Source organism: Nannobrachium achirus (genome assembly GCF_963921795.1).
Source record: "Nannobrachium achirus genome assembly, chromosome: 9".
NCBI classification, from domain to species: domain Eukaryota; kingdom Metazoa; phylum Chordata; class Actinopteri; order Myctophiformes; family Myctophidae; genus Nannobrachium; species Nannobrachium achirus.
Window position 1 is genome coordinate 26,732,609 of NC_137818.1, and position 26,034 is coordinate 26,758,642.

General features: G+C 40.7%; 1 protein-coding gene across 1 annotated transcript in view; it reads right to left on the reverse strand.

Annotated features, from left to right (window-relative positions):
* kazna (kazrin, periplakin interacting protein a) overlaps positions 1 to 26,034 on the reverse strand; it is a gene marked incomplete at both ends in the record, with an annotated part of 259,876 nt that overhangs the window by 233,000 nt on the left and 842 nt on the right. The gene's annotated exons all lie outside the window — the stretch shown is intronic.

Genomic DNA, 26,034 nt, shown 5'->3' on the forward strand with positions numbered 1-26,034 from the left:
GAACACATGCTATTGGCCAGAGACTCGCGGAGAGATTCGCCGCGCCCGCCCATCTGCCTACACAAACTGGTCCGCGTTAGGTTAGAGTGAAGTCTTACTAACACTTCTTTTAACAAATAAAAATGACTTACTGCATTGTTACCATTACATTTGATTAAGAAGCCGATGCCATGGGCACAGTTCTGATCCCTGGTTAGCTGAGTACTGTATGTTTAACCTAGTAAAAAAAATTAAAACTGAAACAGTGGAGATGTAAATTAGCCATCAGTAGTGAAAAGAGCCTCCAAAAGTTCGAACTAGGGAGTGAGTTCAGTTCCTTGCTCCTAGTGCCCTCCAATGGGCAAGCGCTCAACTTGCAAGCAGCAAGTATAACACTCTTTCTTGTTCACTGATTTTCTGTAAGCTGTGTGCAGTAAATCTTCTTTTCCGTTTTATTTTTTTACTTTACAAGTCTTTGCCTCTTGTCTTGTGGTGTTTATTCTCCTCAAAAGTTCAATTTCAGGCAAATGTGGCTGATATTATGTGCTCATTTACACCCTCCTAAAATGTTCAAATTGTTGGCAGTGACACGGACTACACGTGTTGAGAGAATTCCCATAATCACTAAATTGGGAGAATGGGGTAAAAACGTGCTTTCAACCTTTCCTGGTCTCTGACTCGTAAATGACATTACATGAATAGGGGAATGACCTTTAAAACATATTCAAATGCCACCAGTGTCTGTGACTCAAACCACGCTAACAGTCTTTGGCTTCGTGGGCGAATGCAGCCCAGACATGTATTGGAAACCATTTGATCTCAGACACAAGAAAGTCAATCTCAGGATCGACCCAATATAATCTTGGCTCAGATTACACCATGTTGTAGGGCATGCTGATACAAAAAAAGGGAAAAAAAGAAGAAGAAAAAAAGAAATCGGTGCAATCATATTGAGTCCTGACCTGAACATAATTAATTCACAAGCTTTTTAAGCCATCTATATCTGACTAAACGTACTGTAAATAACTTATGACAGTAGCCACCAGTCGATAGATGTTGTCAGATACTCTTGACATCTTTGCAATTTCATCAGAGTAGCTGCTAAATCATGCTGCAAATGTCCTATGGTCAAATGTGTCTCTCTCTCTGGAAATTACTTAATTTGGCATCATGGATGTGAATAAACAAACCGGCTAATTTACTATTCTTTGTCATACTACCATATACTTGCAATGCATCAAGCTTTTACCAGGCATGTTATAGACAATTTCAATGCTCAAGTAATAGCTTAAGTGCGACAGTAGTGCATGCTTCTTGATATTGATAATGAACACCAGTAAAAAAATAATAAATAAAATAAAGTCATCTAAATGCCATCACTGTCTGTATGATTATAAGGGATAATCCATTTCATATGCTATGTATTGAAATCAATATAGCCTAAGTAATAGACAATTAATGGCGTCATGGTGCCTTTCATGCTTTTAGTCTTACATTGCATATTGAACCTCAGCATTGATTTCCCAGTTGCCAGTGTTGCATTCATTAAGTCTTGGATCTAAGGTATACAAGCAAATGTTTTGAAGGCTTCATGCTTCATTTGACAAACATATTATTTACCAGTTCAGTGAAGCACATCATCAGGGCCTATCATAATTGTCAACTTAAAGCTGCAATCTGTAGGTTTCATGTCCTACCTGTGATCTAACTCAGGTCTCCCTTGTGGATTTGCCAATACTAGTCCTTGACCACTTAAACCATAAATACTTTATCGACTGGGGCCCGGGAGTCTACAGTATATTTTGTCCGATCCTTTTTTTAAAGGATAAAGGACAATAAATCCCTTTGCTGAAAGTAGCCTATCTACAAGACTATCTACATCTCAAATTGTGTCGTAGCACAGCAAAGTAAAGGTGATGTTAGTGAGATGTTTTGGTAAAACAAGTTTTTTCTTCTTCTTCTTAAAAGGTTAAAGCCTTATATTATTATAGTAAGGTGTCTCCCTGTCTCTCTAGTAACTTTTCAGGTGGGTTGCAAATTTCATCCAATAGGCAAAGAGAACCCATTCAACAGCTTCAATTTTATAGTGTTCAAGTTCCAATTGTGTCTGCTCAATTTGCTTCTTTCATCACTTCCAATTTCACTTGTTTATCCAGAGTTCTCTCTCCTGGTTGGATGAAACTGTTATTCTGACCTGAAAATGAAAATGTTCTGTTTACTAAAGCACTGGATAGGGAGAGACGCTTGTTACTGAAATGTATTTTATTTTTGAGCGGTGGTCACACCGTCTCCATAGCGTGGCCGTGTGTGTAGGTATGTATGTTTGTATGTATGTGGGTGGGTGGGTCTGTCTGTATGTAGCCTCAAGCCTGTGGTGTAGTACCTTTTATGACCACACATGTTAAGGGAGGGGCGCTGTTTTCAGGCCAGGCCAGGCCAGGCACACACACACACGCACACACACACACACACACACACACACACACAGGGGGGGGGGTAAACCACCGCTCAGTTCACACGGGTGTGATTTTTTAATCAAAACTATCATTTACAGTATCTTAAAATCTTGCTGAAGTTATATGTTCTGTAATATAAATTTCAACGTTTTTCAAATTGATTAATAGAAAAGATTTTCACTATTTGAAAAAAATATCGGTCAAAACATCGGTAATCAGTGGTCTTGTTGTCTCCACCAGCAGAAGGCATGGGGGAGAGTATGTTTTCCCCTCCGTCCGTCCGTGCGTCCGTCCATGCGTCCGTGCGTCCGTCCGTCCGTGCGTCCGTGCGTCCTCAAAGTTTGTGTGCACCTAATCTCAGTCGCCGTTGGCCCGGTCGCTGCCAAAGTGAGCACACACATTCCCTGGATGCCAATCTAGAACCTCTGCCCTAATTTTTTCAAATGGGCCTTTTCTAGCGCCACCTAGTGGCCGATGTTCGCAAAACACATTTCTGTGCACTACTCTTACAGATTTTGTCCAAAAATCCTACAAATCACTAGGCAGTATCTCGACAGTCATGTGATCGCCCCTGATCTGTCCGATTTTGCATATTCCATCCTGATTGGCTAAGATTGGCTTCCAAAGTTTGTAGGATTGAGCCGTTTTGAACAAAATGCCTCAAATCACAAACGCAAAGTGCAATTATCATGAAATCGCGCACACACGTTCCCACTAGGTCGAGGAAGAAATGCCACTTCAAATTTTTGAAATCAGCCTCATGGTGGTGCTATAACAGGCCGATTTGTGGTTTTACCTATAACTCCACCGATCAGTTTCAAACTTTGTAAGCGCACTCACTAGAGGCCAAGGAAAAACCCTTTCTCTGCATTTTTCACATCAGCCTTTTATAGCGCCATCTTTGAGCCGACTTGTGTAAAACACATTTTAGGATATTACGCCTTCAGATTTTCTCCAAAAATAACACAAATCAGTACACAGTATCTCTATAGTCATATGATCAAGTCTGATCCGTCTGATATTTCATATTCAATCCTGATTGGCTAATATTGGCTTCCAAAGTTTGCAGGATTGCTTAGTTTTTGAACAAAATGCCTCAAATCATCAACGCAGCTTGCAATTACCGTGAAATTTGCCACACATATTCCCACTATGTGAAGGAACAAATGCTACCCTTTTCACATTGGCCTGTTATAGCGCCACCAGCAGGTAGACTTTAGCAAAACACATTTTTTGAACACAATGCTTCAAATCATGCATGCAGCGTCCGATTGCCATGAAAGGTCTAAGGTGAAGAACATATGCCACCCTTTTTACACTGGCCTATTATACAATAGCACCACCAGGACGCCTGGCCTGGTGGAGACCTGTGCTCGGAAGAGCACTGCTTCTAGTATTCACTATGGGATCACCCCCACAAATCTGGTATCAGTCGGGCTTTACACTGAATTACAGGACCTTAAGTGGTTTCAAAATGGAACCTGAAATGTTTTACCATAAAGTCAGGAGCCAATACATTAAACATCATAATGTGATTCTAATAAAAGTTGTTCAGTCCAGAACTCTGTCAGTGACGATTTTGCTCTAATGTGTTTTTGAACATTAGTCTATTTATCAAGGGAAACATGACCAAGCCAGGATGCTCAGTAACAGCAGGCTCTTTCATTGAACTTCTTGGTGGGGGGAAAAGAATATAAATAAATCTATAAAACCCTTGTGAAAGGCTGGGACTAACGCAGGCCACATGGAATATTTATGATTGTAAATGGACCAATCAATATCAATCTCTCATATTCTGCATTAGAAAAGAATCCCAAGGCAGCAGCACAGGGTAATGCAGAGACACACAGTAGCTTCACTACACTTTAAAGTTCTTCTGCGAGCTCAAACTAATTTCAAGTGATAACAACAAATCGATTAACCACTTAAGCGTTAGTTTATACTTTGTGGTAAAAATTGTGAAAATACAAGCTTACAATGTGTTGCATCACAACGCATATCAAAGCTGAGATGCAAACATTATGGTCCCGCTCTGCTCTTGCATTTTTGTCTCCACCAGCCGAAGGCATGGGGGAGAGTATGTTTTCCCGTCCGTCCGTCCGTCCGTCCGTCCATCCGTCCGTCCGTCCGTCCGTCCGTCCGTCCGTCTGTCCGTCCGTCCGTGTGTCCTCACAGTTTGTGTGCACCTAATCTCAGTCGCCGTTGGCCCGGTCGCTGCCAAAGTGAGCACACACATTCCCTGGATGCCAATCTAGAACCTCTGCCCTAAATTTTTCAAATGGGCCTTTTCTAGCGCCACCTAGTGGCCGATGTTCACAAAACACATTTCTGTGCACATTTCTAACCCTAACCCTAAACCTTTGTCCAAAAATCCTACAAATCGGTAGGCAGTATCTCGACAGTCATGTGATCGACACGGATCTGTCCGATTTTGCATATTCCATCCTGATTGGCTAAGATTGGCTTCCAAAGTTTGTAGGATTGAGCCGTTTTGAACAAAATGCCTCAAATCCCAAACCCAAAGTGCAATTATCATGAAATCGCGCACACACGTTCCCACTAGGTCGAGGAAGAAATGCCACTTCAAATTTTTGAAATCAGCCCACACAATTTTTCCTATTATTCCTTGAGATTTCATCCAAAAATCATGCAAATCGGTACACAGTATCTCTATAGTCATGTGATCAAGTCCGATCCGTCTGATATTTCATATTCCATCCTAATTGGCTAATATTGGCTTCCAAAGTTTGCAGGATTGCTCAGTTTTTGAACAAAATGCTTCAAATCATCAACACAGCTTGCGAATACCGTGAAATTTGCCACACATGTTCCCACTATGTCAAGGAACAAATACTACCCTTTTCACGTTGGCCTGTTATAGCGCCACCAGCAGGTAGACTTTAGCAAAACACATTTTTGGAACACAATGCCTCAAATCATGCATGCAGTGTCCGATTGCCATGAAAGGTCTAAGGTGAAGAACATATGCCAGCCTTTTTACATTGGCCTATTATACAGTAGCAATACCAGGACGCATGGCCTGGTGGAGACCTGTGCTCGGAAGAGCACTGCTTCTAGTTCTTTCTCACTTTCTTTCTTTTTCAGTTCAAATTAAAACATTTTAAATAATGTTTAAAATGTTTTGAACATAGCAAAAATAGCAGATCTAAAATGTCACAACACGTCTCGCTGCCATGCATGTGTTGTGAGCTTATAGTTATAGATCGCTATTATTGTGGAGGTCCTTGACATGGAAACGTTTGGGAACATCTGGCTTACGTCACCAGGGGAAAACATCAAATCTTGAAGTAATATTCCGAAATATTGATGGTGATAAACCATCACTTGAGTGTAGCTGGTAGTTTTTTCGTTGTAAATGATTCAAAACAGTATTATTTTTCACTGCAAAAATGTGTGAAATATTGCGTAGCTGTAATTATTCTGCTTGTCAAACTGAGGTTCATTAACAACTGAAAATAACTGTCTTTGGAACTAGTACTGCATGCAGCTATACATGATTTGGCACAAAGTGGGAAGTACTGTTATCATACATTTGCTACACTGTCAAATCCTCAGTGTTAGCCTATACGGGTTACATTTGTATCCTCAGAGTTACTAATAATGGATAAATTAACGAGGACTACCGCGTGTATTCCAGCTAATGACTTCAGAGACAGAGACATACTGCATGGCATCCTGCACTGTCACATGCGATAAGAATAGCAATGAGTGTTTCTCCATTTTTGGAGCTGTGTGCAGCTCCCTATACGTGACTGTGTGGGTCTGTGTGTGTGTCTGTCTGTCTGTGTGTCTGTGTGTATGTAGCCTGACTTCGGCGCGTAACTAGTGCCGCACCATTTACGCCACTCGCGCAATATATACATCAAAATGTGCGGCTCGGCCGGGAATGGTGTTCTATTACCTTTCGTTCCGATCCGCCTTACCATGCCGACGTAATCGGCAAAAAACTACGCTTAATTGTCCCCATTGACTTATAATGGGACAATGCAAGAAATCACTTTCAAGTATTTTTCTCTCGTAAACCATAGGAGCTACAGTTTCAAACCTCGGAGAGGAGATTCATAATGATTTTAAGAATGAATCGAAAAATAATTACATCACTCGGCCTCATGGTGGCGCTATAACGGCCCACTTTACGTTTTGCCCCGTAACTCTTGAACCGTAGATCGGAAAATTAAAATTCTTTTTTCCCTGGATTCCTTGGGTCAAGACGCATCTCCCCATATAGGCCACGCCCATTTGCGCCAGGATAGATTTTCCGCCATCTTGAATTTTCTCCAAAACACACTTTTTGCTCCTTTTCCTACATATTTTCTTCAAATGTCACAAAAATCGGTACACATGATCTACACACACACACACACACACACACACACACACACACACACACACACACACACACACACACACACACACACACACACACACACACACACACACACACACACACACACACACACACACACACACACACACACACACAGCTCCACTTCACACGGGTGTGATTTTTGCATATTGCCTGTATTTCTTTGTGTGAAGGTCATGGTGCGTCCTGAATACTGAAATATGCCATGTGAATAAAGATTTACTTGATCCAATTATGAATCAATCATGACACAATCTAACCAGTAGGCAAGAGCTCTAAATACATTTGTCATTTTAAATGAATTAGACATTCGGGCCACACAACTACGTCGCACCGCCGAATTGAGGCATAGTGATAGTTTTCTGGACAACTGGATATCCGAACTACTCAACAGCGGGCGGTGCCATGGCATTGGTCCGACATCTCATTGTTCCTACATCCCATTAGTTAAAATCTGGTGAATGTTAACCTGGTGAAAAATAATATGCCTAAACCTAAACCTACTCCTAACCCTAACCTCAGTAAAACTATGCCTAAACCTAACCCACTATGCCTAAACCTAACCCCGCTCTACCTCAAGTCCTTGAGTTTGAATTCACCAAGTCCAATATATTGTATGCACATGACCATATAAGGGCATAGTGGTCTGTATCAGTCAGTCCTTGTCCCTTTTATGCCCACATATGGAGATCGCTGATGTCATCAGTATATGCCTATATGAGCATGCCCCCCTTTTGTGCCCATATGTGGTGCAGACTAATGTACAACTGATGACGACACATTGAGGTTAGGCAATACACTCCATATGTGGGCATACTGTAGCTGCATTGGGAAATGGTATGGCTGAATCAAGGTGTCGTGAGTGTGACGTCAGAGGTCTGCCCGTTGGCTGCCCATTTTCTGAATAACTTCAGATTTGAATTCCAGAATATATAAAAAGTTGCTATATATACACAGTAGCAACAGCTAAAGTTACACAAAGGTGTTCCCGGATTGAAAGGTATAACAACGTATAGGTATTCCAGTTAAATGGGTTGAGACCATTTTAATCTAGGAGAGGATGTATTCAAAGTAAATGCTTATCCATTTAGGGATTACTCTTGTCTTTGTTTAGATTAGTGAAACTAATTCCTCTGGCACTTGGAGACCTGCCATGTGGTTAGTGAATGCACCATTTAGCACAACGTGAAAATGATGCCCTTTTAAACATCTGGCAAATGGAGGTGAGTGAGTTAGCATAGCATGGATGTAGAGACAACAGCCTCAGATAATTAGCCACATCCATTAAATAATGATGACAGGGTTATTTCATGAGAAAGTGAAAATTCACATGAGACTGCCTGCGTGAAGTTGAAGAATTATGTCCTAATACGATTAAAGTCCCAAGTGCTACAATCCAATTTCCTCCTTGATAATGATGATTAATATTAATTACAGTGTAATGATATTACTGTTATAGGCTTATATCCTGATTTTCTGTCTTCCAAAATTGAAAATTTAAGTGATAAAACAAATTCTATATTTCTGTGGACACACTTGTCGATGCACATTGGTGGCCATCGGCTGGTGGGCACAGGCATCCTCTCACCCTCATGGGATTTCGATAGCCAAAGAGCAAGTACTGACAATAGTCAATAGTATTGTCAATTATATACCTAAAATCAAACATGTCTACTATGAATTACTGTAGCTGCGGCTGTATTTACCCTCTTATATGAAAAGTATCTACTATTTGAGATTGTTCAGATCTTTAAAAAAGGCAAGGTGTCATTGGTATGAGACTGTACTGTAGGCACTGTTGAAGGCTTGTGCTGAAATGCATTAGTTTAATGTGGTCATAAATTGAACCAACTCAGTTATTAAAGGAGTAGTCCACCCCCAAAATGAAATTTTTTCTATTGATTACTCATACCATAGAGACTTGAGTTCAATACAATTTTTTTTGTATGTGTCGCATTCCTAAGACAAAAATTTGATTATAGTAAATTTACCCCCATTGATTCCGGATGGGGGCCTGGATGCATGGCACTGGTTGGGGACCCAAATGAATGGCAGTGGATGGGGAAACCGTCAGGGTACTTTTTTTCTTTTATTTTTTAATTAAATTTTTGTCTTGGAAATGCGACAAAAAAACTAAAATATTATTGAAATCAAGTCTCCATGGCATGAGTAATCAATAGGAAAAAAAAACATTTTGGGGGTGAACTACTCCTTTAAGTCTTCAAGCACTCGCAGGTCATTACCTATAACATTAATCCCACCAAACACATGTCCAAAGTTAACCATAATAACAATTCATAATCTTAAATAAAATGAATTAATTGAACCACACCAAAACCTATGCCAAGACTTAACCATTCCATGCCTACTCTGAACCATTCTGCTGCAAACCAAAGATATTATAGCACCTATCTGGCAGGGTGGTTATCCATTTTCGATAGAACACTGCCACCTGGTGGTCACAATAGTGGAGTACAACAAATTACAGTATAATTTAGAAGGGCATTAATAAAACATCAGAAGACCACAAATGTTAAGTATGTGAATTCACTCTACTTCTGTGCATACTGTTTATAACTCCCAACGACCATTCATCTTAATCACACTGGAGAAAATAAAAATATCTAAATGTTGCAGTTGTTATTTACATTTTGAAGATTAAGACAAAATTGCTAATCAGATTTGAAATATCCCTCCATGTGTTAATAATAAGTTTATATTATAAAATATTTACTAAACGTTTTCTTCAGCACAAGCATAATACCAAATCATATACCAAACTGTTAACTTGCTGTGGATCAGCAAGGATAACAACTTCACGCACGTGCACGCACACACATGCACACGCAGAGTGGACAACTGGCTCTCCATATATGCCTATATATGGGCATATCGGTCAGATCGGCTGTTCTGGACATAGGCCCATCCGAACGACTTGACGTCGGGCTCCACATTCCCTCAAGTGGGATCTGCGGTACTGGACAACCAGATCTCCATATATCGTCGTTGTCGGGTGGAAACCTTGTATGTCCAAGACCATTCGTTTTGTATTTATCATTTAAAAAATGAACTAAACTAGTGAAAACAGCCGATCTACAAGCACACAACGCCTCGCACTGCGAGGCGTTGTGTGCTTGTAGATCAGCTGTTTTCACTACTTTTGTGCGACAGCCTTGTATGATGAAGCAGGGCTTTACTTGGTGAAAAAACGTACACACTTGAAATTGGAGATACGAGGTTTCTGCCCAACAGTGACGATATGCTTATGGGTGTATCCACCGGATCAGCAGTTCTGGATGACCACCTATCAGACAGACTCCACGACATGTCATGTAAAGGTCCCTCGGGTCATTATCAGAGTTCTTCCATGTTGATTTCATGTTTTGGATCAAGTCCCTATTCATAGCATAAGTTTTTTAAAGAAAACATACCATGAAGATTTTTTTTCATTTGTTTTCACATAATGTTTTTGACATTGTTACAGTATATTATCAATAAAATGTTTTGTGTCAATTATTTGGAGGCCCACTTGCAATGTACTATTGGGATAAGGATATATAAGGATAAGGATATCATTAGACAAACTCAAATATAAATCTGGTGGGGCACCTGCCTATTGTTTTTGTAGGAAGCCTAGTATACCTTGATTTTCAGTTTTCCGCCCTCTAGTGGCGGAAAAAAGTACCTCAATATGTCTTGGCACAAGCTAGGTTTTTTGTGCGCACACACATGCACGCATGCACGCACACACACACACACACACACACACACACACACACACACACACACACACACACACACACACACACACACACACACACACACACACACACACACACACACACACACACACACACACACACACACACACACACACACACACACACACACAGTCACACACAGTGTCACACACACACACACACACACACACACACACACACACACACACACACACACACACACACGTGTAAGTGTTTCTATATATTACCATGTTACAAAAATCTACCAGCTAATCACATCAGCCTATTTCTGCCTGGAGCACAGAACGCATCGCCCGCTATTTTCCTTTCAGTTTCTGCTGAGCTTTACATGAAGAAAAGTCTCGTCTTCCCTTTGCCCCTAATATTCCTCTACTTCCCCGTTGCTGCTATGACAACATACAAAATCATTCTCCTATTTTCCAAATGATTTTACCGCAGTGCAGTACGGCCATGAAAGAACGTTCAATCCATTTCAAAACTAAATGCTGCCCAATAAACGAATGTAGAGTTGCAGACCATTATGCACAATAAAATCCTGAGTCTATTCTCAGAGAGTTCTGAGTTAAATTAACACTTTTACGGTCTTCTTCACGGCTTTACTCTATACTCTATCTAGACAAAGCTCATTGAGTCTGTTTCCACATCTCTGTAATTGGGTATTTTCCCCAAACACACTCTTAACAGCTGCGGTGTGTAAATGGATTTCCGGCATCCAGTAGGTTCCACAGAAGTGTATTATTGATGAGAATATTAGAACATTGTGTTTGTTAAATGTAATTAGATGGAATTGTTCAATCTTGGCGGCTTTTTGTGAAGGAGAATAATGAAGCTCGACACACAAAGCCTCATAAAGACACAGGCAGCTGTCATGAAATCACCAGGGGGATATGTGCGTGTGTGTGTGTGTGTGTGTGTGTGTGTGTGTGTGTGAGACACAGACAGGGTCCATTTTCTGTTTTTGAGTGTTATAATGATCACTGCCAACACAGAGCAGAGATAGCAGCATCAGACATGCCCTCCTGCTGCCAGTCTATAAATGAGATTAAATCAGTACGTCAACTTTAATTTGTCATTTGTCTTCCTGGTCTTAAATATGTATAAAGATCCTTCTTTGTAATTAGCTGGGTGGTCCGATGGTATGTTACACTACAGGCATCTCTGAAGTTCCCTTTACAAAATGTCTTTGTAAATATTGTCAAAGTATTACATTTAGGCCAAGTACACAGAAGTAATGGATGGATGAATATTGACATATCACACTCCACATCCTGTGTTTGGTGTCAAAACAGACCGATTTGTTGTTTATGGACGTGCCTTTCAAAGAAAGATTTACCCGCTATAAGAAAAAGCCCTACTGTATTAGGAAAGATATTGTGATTATAAATACCGCCACCCCAGGCCCCATTCAAGTACAACAATCTAAAGGTGAAAACTCCACAGTGTTGTCTTTTATGAGGTTTAGGGTTTAGGCCTACTAGTATTAGTGTATGCCACAACCTAATACAAAGACATGTGACAAACAGAATTAACTTGACTTCATGTACAATATATTCGTACATGTAAACACAACATAAATTAAAACAACTTAAAATAACCTGCTAGGCGTGCTAGCACATAAATAATCATACTCACAGACATTGCTTTTAGCAAGAGGGGAAACAAACAGCATGTAGACTGGAACTTATGACTGACTACTGACCATGCGGGCTGCTCATGGTGAAGTATATTTTAGCTTAATTGTAGTTACATCATGACAAATGAGAAATGAATAAATAAAGGAAATAAGAAACCTACACATAGGTTACCAAAGGGGGTGCTGTTTCACACAATAAACAAATTAAACATGACCACTACAATGTAGGGGGGGGGGGGGGGGGCAGCACGCTAGCCTGTTACTGTAAAAACCAGTGATAGAGGCTGGCACCGCCAGGCTAGCAGAACGCACCCTCTTGACATTGCACGAACACATCACTTTCAAATACCACACATGTTTCATTTTTATTGTAAAGCAATTATTTACATTCAACTGTGAAACTTATCTTATCTAACCCATGTTAGCAATGTGGGCAACACCTGTAAAAAGCTACAGCCAGATAAGAAGAATTTCCTGAAAACATGAATTTCTCTTCCTCCAGTCAAAGAACACAAAACACCACCAGCCACACATCACATCACAACTTCTCCTACCCGACTCTCCCAGTAATTGAAAATAGTCATACTCTAAAAAATGCTTTGGCAGCAACGGTATTGGTTAGTTAAAGTAATGTTCTGTATAGTAAGCATAGCTGCCTGCTGTAATGTTGATTCTACACTCTAAACTTGAGAAGTCAGCTTATAGCACCAGGAGACGGTGGGAACATGAATTGCATTTGACAAGATCCTTTCCTATCACAAGTCAGCCCGGACAGATTTAGCCGCAGGGCTTAGATGCTGCAGCACATTGTCAAAACAAAACAATAGAGGGGATTACACGAATAATGAGAAACGTATACTGTCAAGAATGTAATGTTACACTTAAGTGGAACGTAGCATCATCTACAAACTTACGCTTAATAAAATGGTCCCTGTCTGCCTGTCTGCCTGTCTTTAGTAAGTATTACATTACTGCAAGTTAATGTGGTTCCCAAGACATGTTTAAGTTATCATACTGTAGCCTATGTTCATTCTAGCATGGAAACCAAACAAATCTGCCACAGAAAAAAAAAAAAAAGAAGAGAAAAAAAAAAAAAGCCCTGGGCACATTGGTCTGGCGCTCCTCGTTTTGACTTACATTTTGCTCTCCCCAGAGTGACCAATCAGAGCCCACTTTTCAGAGGGCTGTGATGTTTGATTCTGTTTATAAATGCCCCTTGGAAATGAATCTTCCACACTGAAGTTCCAGACTAATATCTACACAGTGATACTAGTCTGACAGTGTCTGACTCAGAGTGACATGGCTGTGGTCCGCAGTAGTGGTGGGCCATTGCAAGTGCCCCCCAAAACTGGCCCTACTCTTACTCTCCACCACCGTTGCCCCTATCCATGCCAACTTTGCACACACACTCCTTGGCAGGCAAACCACAACCTCCGCCCCTGATTTCTCACATGCCCCTCTTCTAGCGCCACCATGAGGTTGCTTTTTGCAGACAACATTATTGTGTATACATGAGACCCGACGGTCACTTATATCCCGATTAGGGTGTCTTGCTGGTGATAATTAACATTAATTGCGACGGTAGGTCGCATTTAGTATGAAAACTTGCAGATCGCGTGCATGCGCCCAAAAAAGGACATATTGTTTCAGTCTCATGTGGTCTATGACGTCAGACATCTATGATGTCAGATGTCAGTCATCTCCATATTTGGGAAAATATGGCCACATTTTGTCCAATTTAAACAAACTGCAACTCGAGTCATTCTTGTATGAAAACCTTCAGATCATCCGTCCGTGCGTGCGTCACACCTCATGTAATGCTCCATATATGGCCAAGACATCTCCATAAATGGAGCTGGCCTATACCTCTACATCTGACCTCACGGACTCCAGATATGAATATAGCTGACCTGTTCTGACATCACAATGATGACTCGACCAGACAGATTAATAGTTTAACTCCTGCTTCTTAACGGTTATGTGCCATAAGAAACCAACATTGTATTTTTCCCTTAAAATCTTGAAACTTTTATTTTCATAGTGATAGAGATAAATAGGAACTTAAAGTATATTATGTTACTTACATCTATCTATAAATGCGACAAATCTCTGTCTGTCTGTTTGTTTGTTTGTAATCCACGTATCTCGAGAACCGTTCATCCCACCGGCTTCAGATTCGGCACGCGCGTTCCCCGCCGCCGCGCGGAGTGCAGTGCAGGGCCTCGACCCGACCCGACTCGCGGTTTTCCGAAACCGGCGCAAAACGTTCGGAATCTCCTTATGCGGAGCTGATTGTTGACATCAGGCTGTTCCGGAGGAAATCGGCGCAAGCGCTGACTCATTGTGACATCACTTTATAAAAGGCTGTGACATCACGTACGCCACATGAGTCAACAAAAAATCTCTGTGAATGTGTATGTATGTATGTGAATCTCGAGAACCGTTCTTCCCACCGGCACACGCTTTCTCCAGATATAGGCATAAAATGAATCCCCGAATGCGGAGCTGATGTCTGACATCAGAGTTTTCCGCAACCGGTACTGTGTGTGCAGAGATCTCCATATATGGGCATAAGGGGACAAAGGCAAACAGATGGTCAAAAGAAATCGGCGCAAGCGCTGACTCATTGTGACATCACTTTATAAAAGGCTGTGACATCACGTACGCCACATGAGTCAACAAAAAATCTCTGTGAATGTGTATGTATGTATGTGAATCTCGAGAACCGTTCTTCCCACCGGCACACGCTTTCTCCAGATATAGGCATAAAATGAATCCCCGAATGCGGAGCTGATGTCTGACATCAGAGTTTTCCGCAACCGGTACTGTGTGTGCAGAGATCTCCATATATGGGCATAAGGGGACAAAGGCAAACAGATGGTCAAAACGGGTCCTATGACAACAGGTATATTGGGGTTTGCATTAAAGGGTGGGGACAAAGGCTAACAGATGGTCAAAACGGGTCCTATGACAACAGGTATATTGGGGTTTGCATTAAAGGATGGGGCATTCATGGGGTCCGCTCCAAAAAAGAAAATAAAAGAGACAAAAACAAACATAAGACAAGCGACAAAGCGTGGGACTGGGAGGATGACTTGAATGATGCAGATTTAAGCAGGCTGTGTATTCTGCTTAAAGAAGAAACAAACAAAAAGCGACAGAGATCTCATATATGGGCATAAAATGGACGCAGATAAACAGATATCTCCATATACGGGCATAAAGGGACACAGACGGACAGATACAGAGATCTCCATATATGGGCATAAAATGGACACAAATAGACAGATATCTCCATATATGGGCATATGGGCATAAAATGGACCCAGAACTATATCTGCAGTGATCTCCATATATGGACATAAAATGGACGCCGACAGACAGACAGATACAGATATCTCCATATATGGGCATAAATGGACACAGGCAAACAGATGGTCAAAACGGGTTCTATGACAACAGGTATAATGGGGTTTGCATTGAAGGGCGGGGGATTCATTCCCTATTTACATCGTTCCCGAGTTGGCCAGGTCGCCGACTAGACGCTGGGCCGCCCGAAGGGCGGCCCAGCTTCTAGTTAATAATAATGAACTTTATTTTTATGGCACCTTTCATGATGAGATGAAATGCAGCTCAAAGCGCTTTACAGAGAAGAAAAGTGCTTAACATTGATCCAAGGCAGAATTCAAATAAACATGCCCTGAAAATGCAAGCAGCCCACCCATCTGACCACTTAACACGGCAGCCGAATGCAATTTTTAGTGGGGCCTGATCCAGAAAGGGTTGGGAACCGATGCCCATAGTTTATTCCCTCTCTGACTGCATGTAAGACAGTGAAATATGAAGGACAGTCATCTTTTGACCTTAGGGAAGATCGATATTCATGCAACTGTCCTTTTAATATTCTCTCTTATCATTCACTTTCCACTTGTTAGTCACCTCGAAGAGCTAAAATATTTAGTCCAAACATTTTTCAAGACAGTATTGCCACTAATGGAGCACTTGGTTTGGCTTTTGGGTCACTTCAGTGCACAGCTCTAATCATTTTAAACTGTGTGCACTTCCTGAAGCACTTGGCATTTTGTGATTTTATCACCTTGGCCAATGTGAGATTATTCCCTTAGGCAGCCCAGACTCTGATAATTACAGCACAAGGTGATAACCTGAACCCTCCACATGGAATGGAGTATTAAAAAAAATCTTCCCTGACTATACATCATTTTAATTATGTCTTTGTGCCATATTTAATCCATGAGATTTAACTGAGTATTCAGGTAATGATCAACTGATGATAGTCGATGTTATGCACAAAGGCTTTCTCCTTATCCAGTATTTTGACAATCTGGTGCTAGCCAAAAACATTTTTACATTCACCATTATAAGCCAAATATGTCAGTTTTATACTTCATTGCCTTCTTGTCTGAGAGCCGAATCAAAGAGGGTGTAATAAGGCAATCCTTATGCTTGTTGTGCCCACATGTACTGTACTGTATGCTTGCAGGTTTTACTTTATTTTATGGTGCTTATGTGTGGATTAACTGGATTTACTGGATTATCTACCTGAATTAACTCTTTCCTTAAGTCAAAATACAATTCTGAGCTTGTGTTATATCGCGAACCATCCAAACATTTCAAGTCTGCTTTCTGCACTACATATCTGGAACAAACTTCCAGAAAACTGCAGGTCTGATACGACTTTGTTCTTCTAAATCCAAATTAAAGACTTTTGTGTTTGCCGGTGCCTTTAAGGAGTTTTTAAATAATTTCTTCTCCACTGTAACTTTATTCGAATTCTTCTGTTTCCATTTATCTTTATTTGTTTATATTGCACTCATATTGCTCTGTCTTAATGTTTTAATGTTTTAATGTCTTACTGCTTAATGCTTATTGTTTTGTGTAATGCACATTGAATTGCCTACAAAAATATCCAAACTGCTAACATTCTCTAGTCTAGTATGTCACTTTGGGTTCAAACGTGCAACAGCAGATTTACTATCCTGTATGTGTTGGATTATAGATTATGAGCTTTTATCACTTGTAAATAATTTCTCCACTCGCATAGAAAAGCTTGGTAGGATGGATTGTCTCCATGCGAGTGCACGGATGCCTGAAGTGAGGATTTAGAGTCAGGAGAAGTGAAAGATTACACAGTAAAATCCTTAGTGTTAATTTACCTCTGTGGAGTGTACAGATGTAACCAAATGGAACCTTACATTTGTAAACGTAATAATTTAACACATTACAGTGTAGATTCTGTAGATTATAAGATGCTGATATCAACGCAAGGCCAAAGAATCACATGGCACCCAAGACCAAGTTTATTAACTATTAATAAACTATTAACTATAGTTTTGTATTGTCTTTTTACTTTTTGTTATAGTCTGAATTGTTTAGTCTGAATTTGTTTGTAACAGTGGATTTGCTAGTTTAGTCTTAGTGTTCAGTGTTTCTATTTTTATTTTATTGTAATATAGGGTATTTGTCAAGGGTGAGATTCACAAAGTTCAGTAAAATAGCAATAATAGCCGACCTACGAGCTTAGATAAAATCAGCAAACTAAGACTAAAAACACAATACAGTTGACGTTAGCTTTAGATAACTATAATATCCCTGCCCAAGACATCTTCCACCTGCCACTACGATGATGAGTGCAGACATCACATCCGAGCCAAATATAGGCATGCGGAACAACTGCATACAAAGACAACACCTCTATGCTTGTGTGAAATATGACGTGCCAGCAAACTAGAAAAACAATCGCTGCGGTTGGTAAAACAATCAACCTTCAATGATTAGTGGAGATGAGATTTGTCAGAAGAGTCAGAGGGAAATGACCAGCCTGTTTTTGTGATTCACTGTCATTCACTTGTGAGTCACTTTTTTTGTTCGTGCTACCTACATCTTTGACTAATATATTCAATAAAAAAAACTAAAAAAACATTGCATGGTATTAGGCTATTCAATGGTGTTCTTTGGCGACACCATTGTACAACAAAGTATAAAGGGCATATAGGGCTTCTGAGACAGAGAGAGCACAGATTGAAATGGGGACATATACAGTACGTATCCACGGGTTTCCAACGCCCCATAGTGCATTGCGCAGACGTTGTACCGAGCTTCTGGCGCCGCAGCCGAGTGTGATTTACAAGCTCACACCGGGCTACATCTGCGACGTGACGTGAGCTTGTATGTCTGCTGTTAAACCGGAAGTGTGGTCCAAATAATCTCCAGTAAACTCCCGCGGAAACAGGTGGATAATGAGCATTAATGAGGACCAATTATGTAAAGGTGCTATTTATGTGGTTAATCAGACAAATTAATTTATTCAATTATAAAAGAATATATCTTTTCTGGTCGATTTGTTGATACAAGAATAATCCCCTCGATTATCAGATTAATCTAAAAAGTATTGGATAGAATAATCAATAAGAAGATAATCATCAGTTGCAGCCCTAACCCTGACATCATCAAACATGAGTTAAGAACTTCATTATGTTGCAGTCAGATAGAATTAATAAGGCCATGGCCACTATCTTTTATTTACCAAAGTCCTATATCTGTTTATAATGCTGACAGCTAATCAGAAAACCAGAGGGAGACGTCTCAGGCCATTTAGAGCACAATGTAATCTGTATTCACAATGGCCTATGGCGTCTTGACAGGATGTGCCCAGAACATAACACATCGATGTTTGTATTAGGCTGGTGGTGCAGTTAAGGAGATGTAGTGAGGAGATAGCTTGTGGGTGTGTGTGTGTGTGTGTGTGTGTGTGTGTGTGTGTGTGTGTGTGTGTGTGTGCGTGTGCGTGTGCGTGTGCGTGTGCGTGTGCGCGTGCGCGTGCGTGTGTGTGTGTGTGTGTTGGGATGAGATGTACATGCAGGGAGGAAGCCAGCTGATCCAAAATCGATCTCGCGGCAGTCATGGTCTGTTGGCAACATGGTCACTCATCTGAAGGTTAGTAGTAGCAGGGCATGCTGCATGCAAGGGCTGGGCGATACACATAGGACTTCAAATCAATATCATGATTATTTCAAACCTTTTCCTCGATTACGATTGAACAATGAATGATTATTAAAATAAAAGAAAATAGTGAAAATGGAAGGTCTACTCTGCAAACTGCAATGCGACCCTGTAGAATAGATCGGATATTTTTACTGCCTGTTTTTGGTACCACCATTTGATCACTTCAGCTATTATACAACATAACTAATTTGGTTTCTACTGCATAACATTGCAGAAAGAATTATATGTGTATGTAAGCATTCATGGAGGATCAATGCAGGATTGCATTACATTAAGCTCGACATTCGCTACAACTACTGTATTACAAAATGGGGACAGGACTCACCGGGCAGCAGGCAAGGGGAAACACTTGTAAAGAATTTTGACAGCTCGCTTAGCATCCCACTGCTTAATTAAATAAATTAGATCACTGCGTTGACAGCAGTTCTCCTCCGTGAATTATTTTAATGCGTTTCAAGTCAAGTTTAGAGCACATTTCATATGACCAAGCCAATGTGCTTCAAAATTTTAAAAAAAGATGGTTGCAGTTGAAAATGGTTCCCTGGACAGACCGACAAGTACTTCTCCATAGGGGAGCTGTCGGAGGGCTTCTTAGTATTCATATTAAACACACTACACCCTAAAGACAACTCTTTCAAGAGGGATATTTGCACACCACAATTTTCCTTTCATGGGTGACGTGGTGACCAGGGCATGCTAACACCTAGCCTAGAAACTAGACAATTCAAATAATTGTCTTTGGTCATGCCAGCCTAGCTAACACCCATGTGATTCTGATAACCACCTGGGCTTTATACTCACAGAAGCGGCAGAGGGTAAGGCCTGAGGTATAGTTGGTTACGTGCCGTGTCGTGCACCGATAATAGCAGATCTACAAGCTCACAGCGCGTCACGCTATGAGGCATTGTGAGCTTGTACAGTAGTTCAGCTGTTTTTGGTGAGGCGTAAGTATAATCACCCTTAAGCCCATGGGTTACAGCTCATGTGAGGAAGTGAAGGCCCATTGGTGCAGACGGATGACCTGCACTCATCTGTGAGTGACTGGTCAATAACAAGCCTAGTAAGGAAAATGAAAAGTACACACCGTCAGGAAATAAGGAGTAATGTCCAACCAACCACCATGACGAGGAGGTTTGAGAACTCAAATAAATACTAACCTCATTCCCATTGCTTCTTCCCATAAAGTAACAAAAAGTACTGTTAGTGCATGATAGGCCTACAACAGGCCGCAAGTTAATGTATTGCAAAGTATAATATGAAAGTAACAAAATGAACGTACTGTATATATAACACAAGGTATAGACCAAAAGTAACAATGTTACGTCAATAAAAGTTATAACCAAGTACACTACGGAATGAAAGTAACAATGTTACGTCAGTGTATAACCAAGTACAGACTAAAATTAACAATGTTATGTCAGTGTATAACCAATACTACGGACTAAAAGTAACAATGTTATGTCAGTGAATAATAATCTCTCAAGAACAGACTCTCTCAAAGGAAATGGAGCTTTTTTTGACGAAGGCTAGCCAGATTGGTGAAGTAACAATGTGAACAACTACACACTTAATGTAACAACATCAGTGTATAACCAAGTACTTCCTATAAATCCTCCAAACAAGTATGAAATGAACTAGGATGTGCCACAACAATGTTAGGTTTACCATGGTGCATTTATATAGCGCTTTTATCCAAGGCGCTTTACATAGATTGTGCATTACATTCACCCATTCACGCATTACATTCACCCATTCCTCGGTACATTCATACCGAGGAAACCATGCAAGGCACCAACCTACTCACCGGGAGCAATTAGGAGTTCAGAGTCTTGCTCAAGGACTCTTCGACATTAACTCAGGGGGAGCCCGGATTCAAACTGGGAACCCTTCGGGAACCCTTTGTGCTCTAATAATGGTTTCTCTACCCCTGAGCTATGCCGCCCCGTGTTTGAGATTAATCAAAAATCATGGTCCCCGGAAATTATTGCCAAAAAATTCTCATCAGGAGTCATTGGCTTTGATTTATTCCATTTTCACAGCCTGGGTTTGTGTTATAATCCAGATAGATTAACAAAGTACTACAGTAATCGTCTCAGTTCCCAACACCAGGTTCTAACTTTATCTTGATGCTTGACAAAATGACGACAGATGGAGTGTGAATAAATAACATCATCCCTGCAGCAAACTGTTAAGTACAGTACGGCAATTCATATACTTCCTATCAACTGTTTCCCTTAAGATCAAAACAAACTAAAATCCATGACTAACAATGTGAAAATGATACATGTATACACACACACACACACACACACACACACACACACACACACACACACACACACACACACACACACACACACACACACACACACACACACACACACACACACACACACACACACACACACACACACACACACACACACACACACACACACACACACACACACAATACTGTACCAGTAAACCTCTCACAGCGTGACTCTCTACATGATTAGCAACACCAGGAGCATGAAGCTAATCTCTTACCACAGGAAAGCCCACAGGGTAAGGGGGTGGTTTAGTGTTCTATAACCATGTGGTGAGTGGTGCGAAGTAGGGAATTAATCACATCAAAGCGGACCAAAATATAGTTTACACCTGCAGTGGTCACCATCTTAAAAACTTCAAATTACGTTCACGTGTCCTGAGCAGGGGATTTACCCAGGGGCTTATTGGAGGTAATGGACGAAATTCAAGGGAAACGAAAGCTAGGATGCAAGGATGAATGTAATCTGGACAGTGGTGGACAAAGTACTCAACCCCAGTACTCAAAGTATAGATACTCCTGGTCAAATATTTTACTAAACTACAAGTGAAAGTTGCTCAGTCATATTTGTAATTGACTGGAAGTATTCAAAAGTGAATTTTAGCTGTATAGAAAAAGGATTTTCCAGAAAAATCACAGAGCTTGTAGATCTGCTATTTTCTCTATATTTGAACTATGGCTTAAGTGGTATTTTTCCATTCCTAAAAATGCAGTAGAGTTAAAAAAGTATAGGCACCACTGCATCTGGAATATGAACTCATATAGTTCTATCATCTCTAAAATTCGTAATGCATGCCATCTTTCTATCATGAGAAATCTTAACTTGAGTAAGGCAGACAGGAAAAAAAGGCTTTACAGGATTTGTTGTTGCTTGGGTCAACACGAACATAGTTCTCCATGGTGTGTTTGTACTGTCTAAAATGGAAATGCATCAAAAACAATGGGACAGTTGGGAAAGCATAGAAGCTGTTGCCTTTGCAAGAGAAGACTTTTATGTTCCAAACTTTTGGTGTTTCAATTATTAGTTTAACTATTTCATAGCTAGATCACAGCATGAGCACCACCGCCGATTCGTGGGTGCCCCACAGCCCACAACAAAAACAGCTGCATCATAAATCATTTGCTGGTGCATGTGCTTGGAGCCCATTGCGATCCTTTTGTACAAACACGTACCCTCACAGTGTATATGTGCAACCACTGCACCTCAGAGAGCTGCACAACACACACATCAACCAAGTTTTAACCCCTTAACGAGTAGGCTACAGTTTTTACTGAAAGATGAGACCGTTTGATACGGATAATAAGTTATCTGCGTGTGTGTCTCTCCCTCTCTCTCTCTCTCTCTCTCTCTCTCTCTCTCTCTCTCTCTCTCTCTCTCTCTCTCTCTCTCTCTCTCTCTCTCTCTCTCTCTCTCTCTCTCTCTCTCTCTCTCTCTCTCTCTCTCTCTCAGGAGAGAGAATACACTTTGAGACAGAAAGTTTGGGAACTGTTCTAACAGCATGAACTCATTGCCATAGGGACTTCTGAGGGCATCAGAGCAAACTGAACAAAGAATAAAACACAATACCGGTAGGGAATAAGAAGTGATTATACAACACCTGGCAGTGCCATGTATATAACTCAGGGGGGAAAAAAGACAAAGTAAGTGTCAAGTGATCAAGTTTTAATACAACCAGGTTGTTAATATTCAAGCCTTTCGCACTGGCAACACAAAAGTAATGAATTTTTCTCTCTGCAATACAGGCAGGCCTTAGTGAATAGCTGGGGAACGTCTGATCCAACGATGGGTGACAGCCAAAGATAACCAAAAAATCCTCCATAATTGCTCTTCGCATATATTGAGCCAGCGCTACGGTGGATTAATCCTCCTGCAACTATTTAACAATACATACAGTATGTGAGGTTGATGCTAAAAATAGTAACAAAAAAAACAGCCATCTCTTATTTGAATTTGCAGCTTGCGCACTATCCTTCGTTTCTGCCCCCTCCTCACCGCCACCCCATCGCTCCACTCTCTCCCTCCATATCTCCTTCCCTTCTGCTCCCCTCCCCCTCCATCTCTCTTTCTCGCATCCGAACTTGCAAACATGCAGCAGCAGCTTCAAAGAGCATAGATAACGTGGAGAGCGCAGAGCTGACTGTAATTCACGACACCACATGGAACGATAATGTCATTTTTGCTCCCAGAGAGTGGCACTGAGTTTTACTGCAAACTGCACTCTCACCTATGCTGAGACAGATAAACACAAACTGGGGTAAGTCAGTGGGAATAAGCCTCACATTTTTACTTTGCCATCAAGTTCAGTTTGACTCGAGCGAAAGTATGAAATAAAATAAAACTAAATAAAATAAATATGTATATAGCCTTAGCCTATGCATACTTACACAGATAAATCCGAAGTCCTAACTTAACAAATAAAGAGACCCATAAGGTCAGGGTTAGGGTTAGAGGATTTTACAGTACACAATGTGGTTTAATTTGTACACTCTTGGAGTTAAATTAACACTGAGGATTTTACAATATACACACATTACATAAACTTCAAGACTACTACTACTACTAGTTGGTGAGCTGGGGGCAAGGGGAGAAATTGTGAGAAGTAAACCAATGAATAGAGGAATAGAGAATTTCAGCTCCTAATGCTTCAGATTACGTGAAAGAATTCAAAAACTGTCAAAGTCAAAGAAGCAAAAGAGCACCCCTTTCTCAAATTAATGGCATGGTTAGAGTGAAAAGGTCAGCAACAAATGAGACAGGAGGGAATTAACAGCCATGATATCTGATGATGAATGACACAGAGCCAGCACATCGAATACAAACCCATGAGAGGTATGTTATCAAAAGCACTTCAGAAGCGTTGTTGACATGTCAAGATAAATTATGGCAGTGATTCACAATCCCAACCTATCTTCACGATCCAGGAGGGTATTGCAAATCATCTGCAAAACACAGATTTTAATAATAACAAAACATAAATGAAAGAAAGTGTTGAAAAATGTTTATAAAAAGTGTCATCACTGTGTTACCAATAGACGGGAACTACTACGGTACATTGGTTCTACCACTGATCCAAGCCGGAACACGATCAACGTGCACTCCATGTTTATCTGCCGCAGATGTAACTTACTCGTCTTGCAATGCCAGTCAAATGACCCCTAGGAGTCATTTATAACATTAAGGTCATGGATATTTGGTTAGCATCAGGCACACTTAAAAGAAAAAACCTGATCACCACCATCTAAAATCATTGTGGATCTTGGGATCCAAATGGGATCTTGGGCTTCATGTGGCGGTCAGTCATCATCCATCAGATATCTGTGACCCATGACCAAATGTGGGCAAAGTAATACATTAATATTACATATTTAAATTATACAAATATAAGACATATATGATCAAATAAAATAAAGTGGAGATACTTCTGTGGCCTACTGGAAGTCTGCACAAGAAATAGGCGGCTAGCCTCCTGCTGAGCCACACAGTAAAATCACACCTGTGTGAACTGAGCGGTGGTTTTTAATTCTTCCTGACACAAAAGAGTTAGTGGAGGTAATGTTGTGATAATCAACATCATCTCACCGTCTGATACCACAGTGGGATTGATGACATGGTATAGAATGTGTCTGAACAACACCTGATAACGAGCCTATGAGAGAGTCGTTTCTATTCCCTGATGAATCGACATAGCAGATTTGTCATATCTGCTTGCCTATGTGAGCAATGAAAGTTATTGAGAGATAAAAGAATGCATTATCTTTTGCAGATCTTTACCAACACTTTCAACTGCTACTGCCATATCTGACATTCTGAACACGTTCATAGTTTCAAAAGGGATGAATTGGTCCGAATGTGTTGGAGTGAGCACTAACAAGGTCTGTATGATGTTGGGCCAGCACAGCAGACTTGTCACTGGTCTGAAAGCTGTGCCTCCAGTAGTAAAAAGCTGTTCACTGCAGTATACACAGAGAAGCACTGGCAACAGATCTAATGAATGTTTTAGACATGGCAGTCAGAAAAGGTTGGGAACCAGTGAACCACTGATTAACATAACAGGGTCTGCTCATAATTCTGACATCCCATTATTCAGATTGTTAGGTTAGTGTGAGGTTAGTTGATTGAGTAAGGGATATGGATAGGGTTAGTTATAATGGGGCCAGTCGGACCAACGGGACATCGGAATAATGACTGTTAAAGTTGCCCCGCAGACATGCAATCATCTGAAATTCTACGAAAATGTCACAGTATTCAACAGCAGGTCAACCGTGGCCTACAAGCTTAGTGTGCTGTGGTAGAAATTCAGTGACAAACTGTGACAAAATGCCTAACAGACCCATACTGGAAGTTTATTTCATCCAGGAAAAATAAGCCACAGATTTTTCAAACCTGTTCCAGCACAGATGCATGGGCACATCTGTATACTAATCCCACGCTGTATTACATACACTAGAATCATAATAATCACATCCATCCCCTTGCTGCAAACACA